General features: G+C 36.1%; 1 protein-coding gene across 32 annotated transcripts in view; it reads right to left on the bottom strand.

Moving 5' to 3' along the window:
• The window catches only part of GALNT13 (polypeptide N-acetylgalactosaminyltransferase 13), a 943,716-nt gene that overhangs the window by 390,268 nt on the left and 535,453 nt on the right, over window positions 1-17,995 (bottom strand). The window contains exon 2 of one of the 32 annotated variants that reach the window (XM_086368892.1): window positions 13,591-13,725. The exons of 30 other annotated variants lie outside the window; for them this stretch is intronic. The gene's annotated coding sequence lies outside the window, so the exon portion shown is untranslated. Of the gene's footprint in view, window positions 1-3,790; window positions 3,891-13,590; window positions 13,726-17,995 lie in introns of all 32 variants that reach the window. One more of the 32 variants, XM_086368890.1, reaches the window with a different exon arrangement.

Raw genomic sequence — 17,995 nt, 5'->3', positions numbered from 1 at the left:
CAAATAGCAAGCTTAAATGGGGTCAAGTCCAGCAGATATTAGCTACTATCCAACAGGATAGTGCCTCTTGTTAGATATTAATAAGATAGCATTTTCCACCAGCTAAGTGAGAGATCAGGCTTCCCTGGTGGCTCAGTGGTAAAAGAATCTGCCTACTAATGCAGGAGACATGGATTCTATCCTGGGGTTAAGATTTCCTGGAGAAGGAAATGGCAACTCACTCCAGTATTCTTGCCTGGGGAATACCACGGACAGAGAACTCTGGTGTATAAAATTATCCATGTGGTACTGAAAAATGTAAAATCTCTACTTCATATCTACTTTTGTATTAAAAATTAGTCCTCACTACCATTTAATATTTAGGTTGAGAATATTATATTTATGCATTATAAATAAATTTAGATACATTAACACAAGTTCAGAAATTCCTACTGATAGTGGTACACAATTAAAATGTGCAAAGAATATGGCCTGAAGAGTGTTTCATTAGATCACAAATTAGATCCTAAGCAGACTGTTAAGGAAACCATTTAAATAAAGCAGAGTATGCAACTAATCTATTTCAAATCCCAATTGTAACTTTTAATAAAAAGAGCAGTTTGTTTAACTATTACAAATGGTTCTAGATAGTAACTTAATACAAAGCATGACTGCTTAAATATATGCAGCTATTAGTCTTATAATCATGCATCTGTCTTTCTTATCCATAATTCTTCTTCTATTAAATATTTGAATGTTGACATTCAAACAACTAAGATCATGGCATCCAGTCCCATCGCTTCGTGGCAAATAGATGTGAAAAAAAGTGGAAGCACTGACAGATTTTATTTTCTTGGGCTCCAAAATCACTGAGGACAGTGATTGTAGCCACGAAATTAAAAGACGCTTGATCCTTTGAAGAAAATCTATGACAAACCTACACAGTGCGTATTAAAAAGCAGAGATACCACTTTGCTGACAAAGATCTGTATAATCAAAGTTATGGTTTTTACGGTAGTCATGTACAGATGTGAGAACTGCACCATAAAGAAGGCTCAGTGGCAAAGAATTGATGGTTTTGAACTGTGGTGTTGGAGAAGACTCTTGAGAGTCCCTTGGACAGCAAGGAGATCCAACCAGTCAATCCTAAAGGAAATCAGTCCTGAATATTCATTGGAAGGATTGATGCTGAAGTCTCAATACTTTGACCACTTGATGTGAAGAACTGACTCAGTGGATAAGACCCTGATGCTGAGAAAGATTGAAGACAGGAGGAGAAGGGAGTGACAGAGGATAAGATGATTAGATAGCATTGCCAACTCAGTGGACATGATTTGAGCAAGCTCCAGGAGATAGTTAAAGACAGGAAATTCTGGGGTGCTGCAGTCCATGAGATTGAAAAGAATCAGACATAACTGAGCAACTACAAATAAAATATTTAAATAACTTTAGTGTTGTATAAATGGAATTTATATGCCAATGCTTATATGTACTATAGTAGATACCCATATCATTCATTTGTATAATATCCTGTAAAAGACAAACATAGCTTATAAACTATTTCTCTGAATTCTTGTATAAGAATACATTCTAAGGAAATAAAGATATGTACAAAGTTTTACTGGCATAGATGATTAAAGTAATATCTTGTGTTTTTACATGCTGGAGAAAATGTACAAATTCTCTCTCTCCATATAGATAGACTGTGTTAAATACTGTGTGTACTACATATAGACTATGCTAAATAATATATATATTTAAATACAAAATACACTGTTATAGTCACATTCAGAAAACAAAAGGTAATTAAAATTATGCTATAGAACACTTAATAATGTAAAAGATATTCATATTATACTTAAGAAAGGGGTCATGAAATAATGTTACAAAATAAGCCAATTTCTATATAAAAAAAACTATGTGACATATAAACATATGTCAAGGGAGACTAACAGTAGTTCATTAGAAGACCTTTTACATTTTTTCTTTAGTATCATCTTTATTTTTAAATCAGTTCAACTGTACCTAATAAGGTGATTGCAGCCATGCATTAACCAAAACTCTGGTTTCAGTGATGATTGATATAACATGGCTTTTAGTGACAGATACTGAAATTGCTAGTAGATATTAGGGGCATGAAAAAGAAGGGATCAGTGTTGAGTGGAGTTTCTGAAGGGAGGAAAGCTACTTAATATACATAAGATGACAAGCAGGTAGAAGAGTATCAAAGAATGATGGTGGTTTTAGCAGAAAAACTCCTCATAGGAGCTTCACTACAATTTACAGTTAAGGAATTAAGGGAAACACTGAGCAGCTGAGCAGGAACAAAAAATAAAATTAAAAGGCTTCCCAAATGTCTCAGTGGCAAAAAATCTACCTGCCAATTCAGGAGACACTGGGTTAGATTCCTGGGCCAGGAAGACCTCTGGAGAAGGAAATAGCAACCCACTCCAGTATTTTTGCCTGGAAAATTCCACGGACAGATGATACTGGCAGGCTACAGTTGCCAGTTACAGGGGGTTGCAAACAGTCAGACACAACAGAGCATACCCACATACATATAGGGACAAATAGCAAAATTCTTGGTTCCTTTTTAGGAAGAAGCAAATTTTTATATTAGTATCAATATTTTCCTCTTTCTTTTCACAGTCATCCTTAAAAAACACTCGACATGTCTATTCTTATGTACAGCTAAGAGGTTGTTAGGCATATGTTAGTCATAAATGTTTCCTGGAAGCAATGGATCCAACTTTTAAAATGTTCACTAAAGTGATAAAATAATGTTGAAACATGAAACTATTTCCTCCTGCATTAAAAATGAGCTTCCTCATTCACAGTATTTAAATTGTCTTCAGCTTCCAATAGCTCTAGTAATAGCCTAACTTTCAGCTTTAAATAGGAAATTTCCCCATCCTCCCACCTCTCTCTACATGGCAAAAAAAATAAATAAATAAAAATCTTTGGAAACAAAAGCACCAATTTTGGCTTTAAACCCCTCTTTGTAAGGTGAAACTGCAGTGGACCAATGACCATTTTAAAGAAGCCCCCTGGGTTACCGAACATTACAATTATTCCTAAGATACACAATAATAAACTTTCAGCATGCGATATATCATCACGTGTGATTCATTAAGTGCACAAAAATATACCCACTTTAGCCAAAAAATGAAAGAGCACTGCATTCATTGACTGTGCATCTAATTGAGGCAGTAAAGACATATCTTTAAAATAATTTCTGAATGTAACATTTTAATTATTATGAAGCTGTATAAGATGTCCAATAATGCTCAAAATTTATTAGCTACTATTAGTCACAGAAAATGTGAGGCAAATATTACTTGGTAGGTTCTTATGATTGCATATGTTAGAAGCAAAAAAAATCCTTCATAGAGGTCTGCAATTAAAAATTATAAAATACTGTGAGCAGAAAAATGGATTATCTCAAATACCCTAAAGTATTTTAAGTCATAAAATTACATCACCTGCTGGATTGTGGGGTTTTTTTATTGCAATTTTGTTGAGTGTCTTTATTTGGCCCACGAGGCCTCCCTCTGTGCTTCCCAGGTGTGCTGGTGGTAAAGAACCCACTTGCCAATTCAGGAGATGCAAGAGACGCAGGTTTGATCTTTTGGTTGGGAACATCTCCTGGACTAGGAAATGGCAACCCACCCCAGTACTGTTGCCTAGAATTTTCCTGGAAAAGTCAATGCCTTGAAATTCTTACAAGGGAAGTTCCGTGACAGAGGAGCAGGGCGGGCTAAAGTCCATGGGGCTCAAAGAGTCAGACACAACTGAGCACATATATACATACCGGCCTTCCTCTACACCAACTCCAGCCTGATGTGCCAAGGGTGGCTGACCTCTCACATCATCCAAGTTCCCTTGTCCTTTGATTTCTGGTAGGGAAGGCACTGAAGGATATTATGGAATAGGAAATGGATAGACATTAGGGAATAGGAGATGGAGGGATATTAGGGATTAGGAGATGGATGAGTCGGGGGTATTTGTTTCCCTGGTTTCCTTTCTGTGGGATTGCTGATAGTTGGTTCTCTCATTTCTCAACAATAATTTACTTCATGGGGAGTGCCCTATGACCAGTTAATAAAGGAAAAATTGGTACAAGCCTAGATTAACTAAGAATCTACTGGTACTTGCTAAAAGCTGTTACCTCACATCTACTCAGGGTCAGTTCTGTGGGAGACCTGGGTTTGATCCCTGGGTTGGGAAGAATGGAAAGGATACCCACTCCAGTATTCTAGACTGGAGAATTCCATGGACTCTATAGCCCAGGGGGTCACAAAGAGTAGGCCATGACTGAGCGACCTTCACTTAAAGGAAAACCCCTATCAGGCAAAAAGTCAGAGAGGAAATTTGGCTGAATACTGTGTGACAGAGAGATGGTTTGAGTTAGGAATCTACATTCATTTATGAATTGTGGCTAACAAGTTGGACAATTTGTAGGGGACTAAAAACACCAAGACTGGAAAATCAATGGCAAAGAGGTTTGATGGAGGAGTATATGAGTGGTTCCCTTGAAATGTGCAAATGAGATGAAGATTCAGGTCCCATGGAATCCTCCAGAGAATCCTCCATGGCAGAGGAGCCTCTCAATAATCACATGGACAGAATTATCCTTCCTATAGCTGTCACTTTTTTTTTTTTCCCCCAGTTAATCCAGTGCTTGCTCAATGGGAGAGGTACTAACAGGTCATGATGACACTTATGAAGACTGCACACTGGTTTGATAACACGAACTTCTCAACACTGTTGATATGATATGACCACCCAACTTGCCAATAATATAAGCCATTTATATGGCACCATTGTTGACCAACTTGTATGCACGTATGCTAAGTCGCTTCAGTCGTGTCAGACTGTGCAACTCTATGGACTGTAGCCCGCCAGCCTCCTCTGTCCAAGGGACTCTCCAGGCAAGAATACTGGAGTGGGTTGCCATGTCCTCCTCCAGGGGATCTTCCCAACCCAGAGATCAAATCCATCTCTTAGGTCTCTTCCACTGGCAGGAGAATTCTTTACAACTAGCACCACCTGGGAAGACCCCACTTATATGAGGTAGATTCTATCAGATCGCTTTCATCACTGCAGGAAAAAAAAAAATGTCTTCTCAAAGGGAGAAACAGATATCTGGGATCTGCCTTCTCCAGTCATGATATTGTCAGTGCCACCATTTGTAGACTTTCAAAATCTTTATTTTCCTTGGGTTTTGACATAATCTTACCATAGACTGGGGAAAATAATTTATGGGGGGAAAATAAAACATGACTATGGGTCCAGCAAAAAAAAAAAAAAAACAACTGACTGCTCCCAAGCTCTCAATGGACTTGATAGAATGGAATAATCTGCTAAAGACTATGACAGCAACATTGGTGAGACAAAATCTTGTGGATTAGGGATGGCATCCTTCAGGATGTCACGTGCCTTAAAGCACTATTCAATGCATGATGTCGTATCTCCTAAAACAGAATGCACAGGTCCAGGAACCAAAGGAGGATGTAAAAATGGCCTCTTTTAGCAAAGTCGCTGATGCAATATTTCTATCACTACAATCCAGCTTTTATGGGGAGAAGGATACTAGTTTCCATGGGGGGGGGGAATGCTTCCACTAGAGAACATAATCAAGGCTCTGCAAAATTTGAAATTGAGTCTGCCCTCTTTATGAGCTCCTTAAGCTGTTGAACCTTCTCTGCAGAGAAAGGAAACACATCATGATTGAAGTGATTGATGTTATTCACCAATAGAAAATGAGATTGCCGCCACATAAGGGGTGGGTAAGAGAACAATTTCTGAACCTAGAGGTTACTCTGGAGTGTCTCATTTCTGTGATAGGCTAGGTAATAGAATAATGGAGCAACACAATAAAGGTAGAGGCTTCCCATGTGGAGCTAATGGTAAAGAATCGGCCTGCTAATTCAGGAGACACAAGAGACGTGGGTTTGGTTCCTGGGTCAGGAAGATACCCTAGAATAGGAAACGGCGATGCCCTCCACTATTATTGCCTGGAAAATTTCATGGACAAAGGAGTCTGGCGGGCTACAGTCCATGGGGCTGCAAAGAGTCAGGACATGACTGAGCAACTGAGCACACAATAAAGGCAGATCAACAAGGCTTATCACACAGGATCATGCCATCAGGTATAGAATACTGTACAGACTAGTTATTGACACAGCTTAGGATACATATAGAATAATTGTAGCTAAAAGGATATATAATTATCATCTAAGACTTCATGAGCAGCTCTATATCATAAGACTATAACAACTGTATTTTATGTTAATTCATTTCCCTACATTTTTTTTCTAGATTACCTTTTACAAGGAGCACTGAGGTTTACTAACATATTAGATTTTGTTTGGGAAAATGATAGAACATCAATTCATAAGAATATGGTAGTTGATGGTATTTACATATCCCTTATACTTGGGACATATATTTTTCATCTAAAAAAGCTCATATGCTGGGGGGAAAAAAAATAAGAAATGGAATGCAGTAACTTTTCCATTTGTTCTTCCAGATTCACACTCAACTCTTAACCTTTCTCCAACTCTGTCCCAGGAGGGTGATTTGAATGGACTAGGTCTGTGGAATTCTCTGGCCTCAGATTGAATTTGGCCAATGAAAGTAAGCAATAAGAAGATGAACAGTAAGACAAAAATAAAATTAAGTCATTTACTCTTTCACTTCTCCCTTGCGTCACAGGTACAAATGACTCTGTACTCAAACTAAAGATGTACTTTTTAATCAGTTCATATAATCGCTTCCTCCCCTCCACTTAAAGTCCAAAGTGGTAGCGACTTAACCCCTGATAAGAGCCACCATATACAACCATCTTTTGTTGTGTTCTCCAAACTCTGTTGATTCTTTTGAAAACAACTCTTGTATTATACTCTCCTTGGTGGCTTGCTTGAAAGTGTCATCTGTTTCCTGCTGATTAAAGTTTAAAAAGGTATGTGGGAGATGTAGTGAATTCCCCACTTACATGACAAAGTTTATGGTTCAACCTATCATTTTCTCTGGATTGAATTTCACTTTAACTCTATAATATACTTTCTTAACAGTCTTCAACATTTTTTCAATCATGTTCTCCAATCAATTTAAAAAATGCATGAGTATATATTTGCAATAAATTATATTTTTTGTTGATGATTGACACAGATATTATAGTAAACCAAATTAAAACATTCGTGATAACACAAAAAATAAAGAAAAATTCTAATATTTTCTTCTCTCACTCCAATGAAGTAACATAGGGTATGTACAACACATTTTGGAAATTACTGTAGATGCAGTGGTGGTAACAGGCATTTCTTCTGGTCTCAAGACATTTTGATGTCAAAAAAGTTTGTCTGTTGTGATCACTGGATGGTTGTTATGCAAGTTCTACTTCATTTTTGGTACTCACATCTTGACACTAGGCATGGGGTTGATCTTCTTACTGATTAGCCTTAATAGCATAATATCAAGAAAAATATAAAATTACTGGATAAGGTTTCTTAGGGCAAATATATGGATTAAGTTCAAATGACAGACATGCTCTGCTGCCTTTGCTGAAAACCACAGTCACATTTATTGGAATATGGTGTGTTAACATAATGTATATATGTGTGCATTCTGATGTGGAATGGTAAGTGGGCTTGAGTAGGGGGAGGAGAAAAACCAAGAAAGGAAGACTAGAATGGTGGGGCACATACAGTCAAATCATGAAAGTAAAATTTCTTGTTTCATTTACTTAAAGTATTAATCAAAATGCATTCCTTGAAGTAGGAAATAGTGCCAATTTCTATGACACTAAAAACATCATGGGGATAAACTGAAGGCTTGTAAGGCTTGCATGTAAGAATGATCAGATGTTACCCTGAGAGGAAGCTCACATTTTTATCAGTAAATTCAGAAAAATGAAATTATATCAGTTCTTTAATTTAGCTGTTAAGTAATGAACTCAAATTTCCTATTACCTAAATGGTTACTTGATTTTTAAAGCAGATTTTTTTTTTTCAGAAGCTCCAGCAATAATTTCAGGCCATCAAAATAAACTGATGTAAATTTGCTGCAAGAGGCACCATGATGTGAAATGTAATATTTTGATAATTATTTTTTATGGAGACAATTTCTGGTAGAAGAAAAAAGAAGTCCAATATTCTACCCAAACTAAAAGCTAACTGATCACACAGCTAATCACTACCTGCCTCGTGCCTCCACTGCTTACGTATTGGGCATTACAGCATTTTATTGGCCATCTGTATAAACCAGCTGCTGATCTTTGCATTTGTTTGCAGATATTATAAATCTTATTGCTTAGCATTAATTTTCTAATTTATGAGTTTTTCATTGTCTCCAGGCATTTTCTGTTAATAATAATAAAAAACAATCAAAACACTAACAATATACTTTAATAAAGGGTGACTTATTTAATAGTCAATATAATTAAATTGAATATATTATTTCATATATTTAATAATGCAATATGGTTTAATAATGCAAATATGTTATCAACATTTCCCTGATATATCAGTTGGTGAAGAATCTGCCTGCAATGCGGGAGACCCCAGTATGATTCCTGGCTCAGGAAGATCCGCTGGAGAAGGGATAGGCTACCTTCTCCAGTATTCCTGGGCTTCTCTTGTGGCTCAGCTGGTAAAGAATCTGTCTGCAATGTGGGAGACCTGCATTCAATTGCCGGGTTGGGAAGATGCCCTGGAGGAGGGCATGGCAACCCACTCCAGTATCATTGCCTGGAGAATTCCATGGACTGTATAGTCCTTGGGGTTGCAAAGAGCCGGACACGACTGAGCGACTTTCACTTCATTTCACATCAAAGTTTCAGAAATCTATCATACACTGCAAATATTTTCAAGTATCCACATGTTTCAGGAACTCACCATTCAAAATACACAAGGACTAAATCAACACTCATTTAATAAGCATTTACTGTATGTGCCAAAGATATACGGTAACTTTAAAATTAAAGGCTATTATAAAAATCAACCTAATGTTCAACCACCAGTAAGGTACATGTTTAAATGAACACTTTCTTTCTTAAAACTCATCAGATCTATATGAAATATTGCCAAATATACCCTGGCTTTTATTATCTAAACTTTTAGTTAAAGAAAATTTTGGTCACATCATAATGTCCAGGGCAAATTGTGGATGTTTAGTCCCCTGGATGAGCTACAGATTAAAAGAGTGACCCAATAAAAAAAATGACAGTGATCTGAGCCTGAGAAACAATAATGACCCCCTTCCTTCTTATTTCTTTATAGTTTACTCTTAAAATCCTTAACATTCTACCTGACTGTATATAATATATATATAGTATATATATGTATGCATATACACACATATACGTATATATTTGTGCAAACATATGCAAACCCAATGGAGAAATGGCAACCCACTCCAGTACTCTTGCCTGGAAAATCCCACGGACATTCCATGGGGCCGCTAAGAGTCAGCGTGACTGAGCGACTTCACTTTCACTTTTCACTTTCATGCATTGGAGAAGGAAATGGCAACCCACTCCAGTGTTCTTGCCTGGAGAGGCCCAGGGATGGAGGAGCCTGGTGGGCTGCCATTTATGGGGTAGCACAGAGTTGGACACGACTGAAGTGACTTAGCAGCATGCATACCCATAAACATATATACAGATTTGGGGGAATGGTCATTTTAAAAATATATTTACTGATAACACTTTTTTCTTTCATATTTAATTTCATTATCTCCTTTTCATGACTACCTATCAAAGAGTTTAATTTTCATTACATACACATTTCTAGTTTAATCCTCTACTATTTACAAACCTGAGGTTAGAATTTATTTATGGAGATTGTGCACTAAGACTTGAGTTTTGAGGTAACTATGAATCTTGAGTAATTTTTCCCATGAAATTATTTTAACCTGAAGGAAAAGAAGTTTACTCTGGCATTGCTGCCTTCAACATTTGTAATAGATCCAGTTTTCTACAGGAATAAGTAATAGCAGTCATTTTAGGAAAAAACTTTAAAATTTGTTTAAGTTAATGTCATCCAATAGGCAATTTCATTGCAATTTTTGGTTAATAGGTTTTTATTCCTTCTACTGGGAAGGGGCAATTATTTTAATATGTATCATTATATTGTTTTATTTTCAGTTATTTTATATTTATTCCTCTGCATGAATGAACTGATTTGAATTATTACCGTTCTTATTTTATAGTTCAAAGAAGCAAATTACCCTAGTGATTTTGAAATGAAGTGGGGTTTTTTGCTTCCTTTTTTTAAGTGAAACTATGAGTTTTTTAATAAGTGGACTTTGAGATTGCTTATTGATCAAATTTTAGTTCATCTTCCATAGCAGCACAGCAAAAATCATTTCACTATCCTTTAGATATTGTTCCTTCCAGCTCTGTTTCTTCATTCTGGCCTCTGTTTTATTTTATTTTTTTTGTTTGTTTTATTTTTTTTTTCCCCCTATATTGCACTAATTCAAACAGTCTCAAATGGGAGACCAATTGGATGAAAAAAGTTAATCTGGATAGCTTATATGTATCATCTGTTTCGCTATATTGACTTGCATTCATTCCAGACACTTACATATATTATAAAATTAAGACTCACAATAGCTCAAGGTTAGAAATTTGAATGCACAAGAGTGTTTTCAACAGAGAATTCTTTAGAGCAAGAGTATTTTCTTTACCTCACTTACTCAAGTTTCAAAACAGAGTTTAGCTTGCAAATGTGTTGCAAGTTCACCTTTATGATCTTATTGATATTTTATGATACTATGATAAAAAGTGTCTCAAGAAAAAGAAAAATAGATTGATGAGAAAACAGAGCAGGTAGAGTAATGCAATAAAGTTCCTTCACATATTTAATATCACATCCAACAAAGCAGAATCATGTGATAGCAGCAACTTATTATTGCCTTGTATTAACTGACAGAATTTATTCAGTCATTGAAGACTACTTAGGTAGGGTCCACAGCTTGAGATGGTGAAGATGGTACATTATCTTCCTTATAAGAAAGAATATAGCATCATTAGGTGGAAGCATTCTGATCTTATTAAAAGATATTTCCATGAATTTAAAGCAAGCTTAAGTAGAAGTGCAAGGCAGAGCTATACTTATTAACTAATTATTTAATTAATAGAGATTACTATTAACTAATCTCTATTTAACTAATAAAGATTACTATTAACTAATTATTTAATTAGTTAAATAATTAATTATTAACTAAATTATTAATTAACTAAATTAATAATTAACTAAATTAATTATTAATTATTAATTAACTAAATATTAACTAATTATTAGTTAAATAATTAACTAATAATTAGTTAATAGTAATCTCTATTCATATTGATCATTTTAAACTATGCAGATTAGAAATAAAAAGGAAGCAGGGTATATGGAACCAAATTTTGTCAAGTTTAACTGTGCAAGGTTCAGGATATATTTCCCATAGAGTACACTGGGAACTTCACAGATCAATAAAAATTTTCTCCCTAGAGTTTTTTCCTTTTCCCCCATTTTTTCTCATGTAATGTGAATTACCGTTAATTTCTCTTTGTCTTGTGAGATTCCCAAAGACTTATCAAGACATTTTGTAGTCTTCCTTTCTACCTACAAATTATATGGTTCATACAGATTTCCTTTTTTAAATGTGGGATGGTATTTTATTAAACAATTTCTATTTTATGTGTCTTGCATGTTGAGTTATAATTGTTCTGATACAGTTGAATGTTTAAATCTTTTAAGTGCAAAATATGACAAACCCATCTCCTCATATTCATTTCAATTTAATTCAACAAACATTTACTGACTTTAATATGCCAGCTTCTATTTGAGATGCCTGGCATATGTCAATGAAGAATAGAGAAAAAAAATTCTACCCTAGTGTTTCTTTAATCTTATATATTCCACAGTTATGCTTCACCCACCAAGAGTTTTCATTTTTCTCTATTATATCTTTCTTACCAGTACCGCTAGAACATTTTCATCGGAAAGTTGTGTTACTGTTTAATATAAACAAGAACAAAACAGGCCTTGCAATGGTGAAGATGGTACATTTTCTTCCTTATAAGTAAGAATGTGGTATCACTAAGTGAAAGCATTCTGTGCTTTCACCTAACATAAGCTGTGTTCATGTGCTAGGCACTGTTAGCATATTATATACATTAACTCACTTAATCTGCATAACAAGTTAATAAAATGTACACTAGTTATCACCATTCCAATTTCATGGAAGAAGTAATACAGAAAGCTTAAATAATGTCAAAGTTTGACCAGTTCATAAGTCCTGATCCAAACCAGGCAGCTTAACCTCAGAGACTGTGCTATTTATACATACACATACACACACACACACACACACACACACGCATAGCTAATTAGCCCAAAATCTTCCAGAAAAGTTTACATGACATTCTTTTTAATGTGGTTACTTTAATTATTTGTTTGAAACCAGAGCAATCCAAAATTTAATCAGAATCTCACATTTGGCTGAAATCACCTGTATGTTGGGCTTCCTTGGTGGCTCACATGGTAAAGAATCTGCCTGCAGTGTGGGAGTTCTGAGTTCAAGCCCTGGGTTGGGAAGATCCTCTGGAGGACAGCATGGCAACCCACTCCAGTATTCCTTGCCTAGAGAATCCCCATGGATAGAGGAGCACGGAGATCTACAGTCCATGGGGTCGCAAAGAGCTGGACATGACTGAGCGACTAAACACAGCACACATGCTGTATATTTAAAATCAATCTAAAGGCATCAAATTCTACTGAATAATTCTGAGAGCACAGTATTTCTCCCTTTCTTAATCAGTTTAATCTCATGGTCACTGATTTAAAATGTCCCTCTTTCATACTGAACTGATCATTCTTCATGTTAAATCAGAAAATTCATATCTGTAGAAAAATAAATTTTCTCTACAAGTGAGAGATATATTGTATTAACAGAATAGTGTATATATTTGACTACTTTCAAATGCCGTGACTTTTCTGGCTTGTGACAAAGCACAGGCAGTTAATACGTCCAAATATTTCGTCCTTACAAATGATTCTGATAATTATGTAATGACTTCTACAGGAAACATAAAGTCCCTTTACACAGCGGCTTAATTTGCATATTGCTAATTGGGCACAGACCTATAACAAAATATAAAAAAGCAAACCTTACTGCATCAGAGTAGGTAAATCAGTTTAGTACAAAATGACAAATGTACCTGAATTTTATGCTCAATCTTTTGATCCAATCCCGTGAGCATATTCCCCCTGACTAGAAACCTGGAATGTTGTATCTCTCTTTTTAAAATCATATCCATATACTTATTATATACAAATATAGCTAGCTTCCCTATCACCTGTATAAAAGAGATTGCCCTCCTTTAGATGATAAATATCTCTTAAGATAATGAATTAGATTCTAATTATGCCAATACTTAGGTTAAAAGGGGGGAAAAAAGAAAATCCAGAAATGCCAATAGTTTTAAGGTTAATTCTTGCTCCCCCCCATAGTTAAAATATATTTTTCAAAACTAATCTTATTGAAATATTACTTAAATCAATAAAATACACTCATTGTGTGTACAGTTCATTGAATTATAACAAATGTATATACCTATTTAACCATTCTTCCAGTCAAAACACAGAATACCCATCATTCTCAAAGTTGCCATGTGCTCCTTCCAGTCACAGATGCTCAGACTTGTCATATGTCTTCTGTTACTAGAGTTCAGATTTGTTTTTGTAGCATCTGTACAAATAAAATGATACAGTATGTAGCCTTTTTGTGTCTGGCCCCTCTCTCTCAGCAGATCTTTAAGACACATCTGTATTGTTGAGTTTATCAGTAGTCATCTCTCTCTAGTAAATACTTAGGAAGAAAACTGCTGGATTGTATGCTAAGAGTATTTTCAAATTGATAAGAAATTGCAAACCTTTCCTCAAATCATATCCCTACCAGCAGAGTATGAGAGTTCCAGTTGTCCCACATCTTCACCACTACTAGATGTTTTATCCTTTTTGATTTGGCCCTAAAAATGGGTATTATGTATCTCATTGTACTGTTTATTCTGCTGCTGTTGCTGCTGCCAAGTCGCTTCAGTCGTGTCCGACTCTGTGCTACCCCAGAGACAGCAGCCCACCAGACCCCACGGTCCCTTGGGATTCTCCAGGCAAGAACACTGGAGTGGGTTGCCACTTCCTCCTCCAATGCGTGAAAGTGAAAAGTGAAAGTGAAGTTGCTCAGTCAGGTCCAACTCTTAGCGACCCCATGGACTGCAGCCTACCAGGCTCCTCCGTCCATGGGATTTTCCAGGCAAGAGTACTGGAGTGGGGTGCCATTGCCTTCTCCCACTGTTTATTCTAAGTAGTAGTAATAATAGTGTTAGTTGCACAGGTATATCTGACTCTTTGTGACTCCATGGACTGTAGCCCACCAGTCTCCTCAGTCCATTGGATTCTCCAAGCAAGAATACTAGAGCGGATTGCCATTCCCTTCTCCAGAGGATCTTGCCAACCCAGGGATCGAACCCGGGTCTCCTGCAATGCAGATTCTTTACAATCTGAGATACAAGGAAGTTCTAAGGGGAAAACATATTTCATTTGAGAATTCAATATTGATTTATAAACTACAAATATTTAGTCAAATACTATGAATGTTATATTTGTTATTTTGAGTTCTATCTGGCAAAGAGCTGAGCTTATACTGAGGTTTTGTAGGGGCACCAACAAGGAAACAATTACCTTCAGTCCCCTACACAGTTCAATAGAGGACATTATGGAAATGCATTTTATATTCACATGACAAAAATTGCTTTCTATAAGTTGACATCATCCAAGCTGACCTATGCATCTCCATGTGTCACTTAATCATGGTCCCATTTTCAACTGATTTTTTTCTTGAAATCTCAGATGTTCCTATAGATACCACCTCTCTCTCTCATGGTCTTCATTTATAAAAATAGATTTTTTGCTTATAGAACACTATCAATATACTGATATTCATTTATTTCTTTTCTGACACATTTCCTTTATGTAGAAGCAACTTTCTGACATGTTATTTTACTTCTTTACAAGAACTTTTTTCAAAATTTCTTACATTACAAGTCCGTAAGCAATCAATTTCCAATGTTTTTGAGAAAATGTTTATTTCACTTTCACTACTGGAAGATAATTTCATTAGATACAGAAGTCTACTTTGTTTTTTCTACTTTTTTCCAACACTAATGATTTCACTGCACTCTAATGTGGTTCCTGATGAGCAGTTTGCTGTAATTCTTAATCCTTTATTATGTATTTCCCCCTCTATTGCTGCCTTCAAAATTTTGTTTCTCTTTGGTTTTCTGCAATTTTAATATAAAACGCCTAGGTATGTATTTTTTGTTATTTATCCTATTTGTGTTCTCTAAGCTTGTGGTATCTGTGGTTTATGGAAAAATATTTAAATATTTTAACTGTTTGTCTTCCTTTTCTTTGCCTTCTGTTATTCCAATTACACAAGTACTGCATTTTTTTACTTGGTCTTACAGTCTTGGCCATCACAGTTTCTCTTTTTTTGTTTAAGATTATCCTAACTTTTTTCTTTTGCATTTCAGTTTGAGTAATTTTTAGTGTCCTATTTTCAAGGTTATTTTTTGTTTCTTTGGTTAAGTCTACTAGGAGCACATTAAATGCACTTTAAATGCACTCTTCTTTTACTGTGTTTTTAATTTATAATATCTGCTTTTAAATTTTTGTCACAGTTTTTATATGCTGACATTATCGAAGAGATATTGCATGCAATCTACTTTTTTCCACTAAGGTGTATGATACAATATCATAAATATCTCAGTCTGATTCTAATGATGACACTGGTTCAGACTGTGTTTTATCTTGCCTTTTGACATGCTTTACAAATTTTTGCTGAAAGGCACACTTGTTGTTGTTCAGTAGCTAAGTTGGGTCCAAATCTTTGAAACCCCAAGGACTGCAACACACCAGGTTTCCCTGTCTTTCCTTCACCATCTCCCAGAGTTTGTTCACTCTCATGTCCAGGTCAGTGATGTCATCCAATATTTCATCCTGTGTCGCCCCTTTCTCTTCCTGCCCTTAACCTTTTCAAGCATCAGGGTCTTTTCCAATGAGTCAGCTCTTCACATCAGGTGGCCAAATTATTGGAGCTTCAGCATCAGTCCATCTAGTAAATATGAAGGACTGATTTCCTTTAGGATTGACTGGTTTGATCTTCTCACTGTCCAATGAGCCCTCAAGGATCTTCTTCAGCACTACAGTTCAAAAGCATCAATTCTTTGGCACTCAGTCTTCTTTATGGTCCAACTCTCACATCCATACATGACTACTGGAAAAACCATAGTTTTGACCATTCAGACCTTTGTCAGCAAAGTGATGTCTATGTCTATGTTTGTCATCGATTTTCTTCCAAGGAGCAAGTAGTCACCATCCACGGTGATGTTTTGGAGCCCAAGAAAATAAAATCTGTCACTGCTTCCACTTTTTCCCCTTCTATTTGCTATGAAGTGATGGGACTGCATGCCATGATTTTAGATTTTAGATTGCTGAGTTTTAAGCTGTCACCTACAGGCTCTTTAGTTTGTCCTCGTTTTCTGCCATTAAGGTGGTATCATCTGCATATCTGAGATTGTTGATATTCTCTTGCAAACCTTGTAGAGGGTAATAAATACTGAACTAAATAGGGCTTTACTATGAGAAGTTATGATAATTTGGTCAAGAATTGGATTGTTTGATGCTTATTCCGTTTATCCTATTAAAGATTTTTAAATCAGATATATTAATATAATTTACATGTGATAAAATTCATCCTTATTAAGATTAGTTTTGACAAATGTATACAGATATTCCAGAAAAAAAAACATCTAATTCTGTTTCATTGACCACACTAAATCCTTTGATTGTGTGGATCACAACAAACTGTGAAAAATTCTTAGAGATAGGAATACCAGACCACCTGACCTGCCTCCTGAGAAACCTGTATGCAGATCAAGAAGCAGCAGTTAGAACCGAACATGAAACAACGGACTCGTTCCTAATTGGGAAAGGAGTACATCAAGGCTGCATATTGTCATCTTGCTTATTTAAGTATATGCAGAATACGACATGCAAAATGCCAGGCTGGATGAAGCACAAGCTGGAATCAAGATTGCCAGGAGATATATCAATAACCTCAGATATATAGATGAAACCATCCTTATGGCAGAAAATGAAGAGGAACTAAAGAGCCTCTTGATGGTAGTGAAAGAGGAGAGTGAAAAAGCTGGCTTAAAACTCAACATACAAAAAATGAACATCATGGCATCTGGTCCCATCACTTCATGGCAAATAGATGGGGAAACAGTGGAAAGAGTGACAGACTTTATATTCTGGGGCTCCAAATCACTGCAGATGGTGACTTCAGCCATGAAATTAAAAGACATTAGCTCCTTGGAAGAAAAGCATTGACAAAGCTAGACAGCATATTCAAAAGCAGAGACATCACTTTGCCGACAAAGGTCCATATAGTCAAAGCTATCGTTTTTCCAGTAGTCACGTATGAATGTGAGAGTTGGACAATAAAGAAGGCTGAGTGCTAAATAATTGATGCTTTTGAACTGTGGTGTTGGAGAAGACTCTTGAAAGTATCTTGGACTGCAAGGAGATCAACCCAGTCAATCCTAAAGGAAATCAACCTTGAATATTCACTGGAAGGAATGATGCTGAATCTGAAGCTCCAAAGGTCTGACCACCTAATGCGAAGAACAAACTCATTGCAAAAGACCAAGATGCTGGGAAATATTAAAGGCAGGAGCAGAAGGGAACAACAGAAAATGACATGGTTGGATGGCACAACCAACTCAATGGACATGAGTCTGAGCAAGCTCTGTGAGATGGTGAAGGACAGGGAAGCCTGTTGTGCTGCAGGCCATGGGATTTCAAAGAATCAGCCACGACTGAGCGAGTGAACAACCACAAAAACATACAGATATAATCACCACCAAAATCAAAATATAGACTACTCTGAAGTCTGG

This window comes from Bos grunniens, chromosome 2 (assembly GCF_055505025.1).
Source record: "Bos grunniens cultivar Pamir isolate PY7600 chromosome 2, Bosgru_T2T1.0, whole genome shotgun sequence".
In the NCBI taxonomy this organism is placed as follows: domain Eukaryota; kingdom Metazoa; phylum Chordata; class Mammalia; order Artiodactyla; family Bovidae; genus Bos; species Bos grunniens.
Note: the sequence above shows the minus strand (reverse complement) of the source record. Positions and strands in the feature narration are given on the sequence as shown.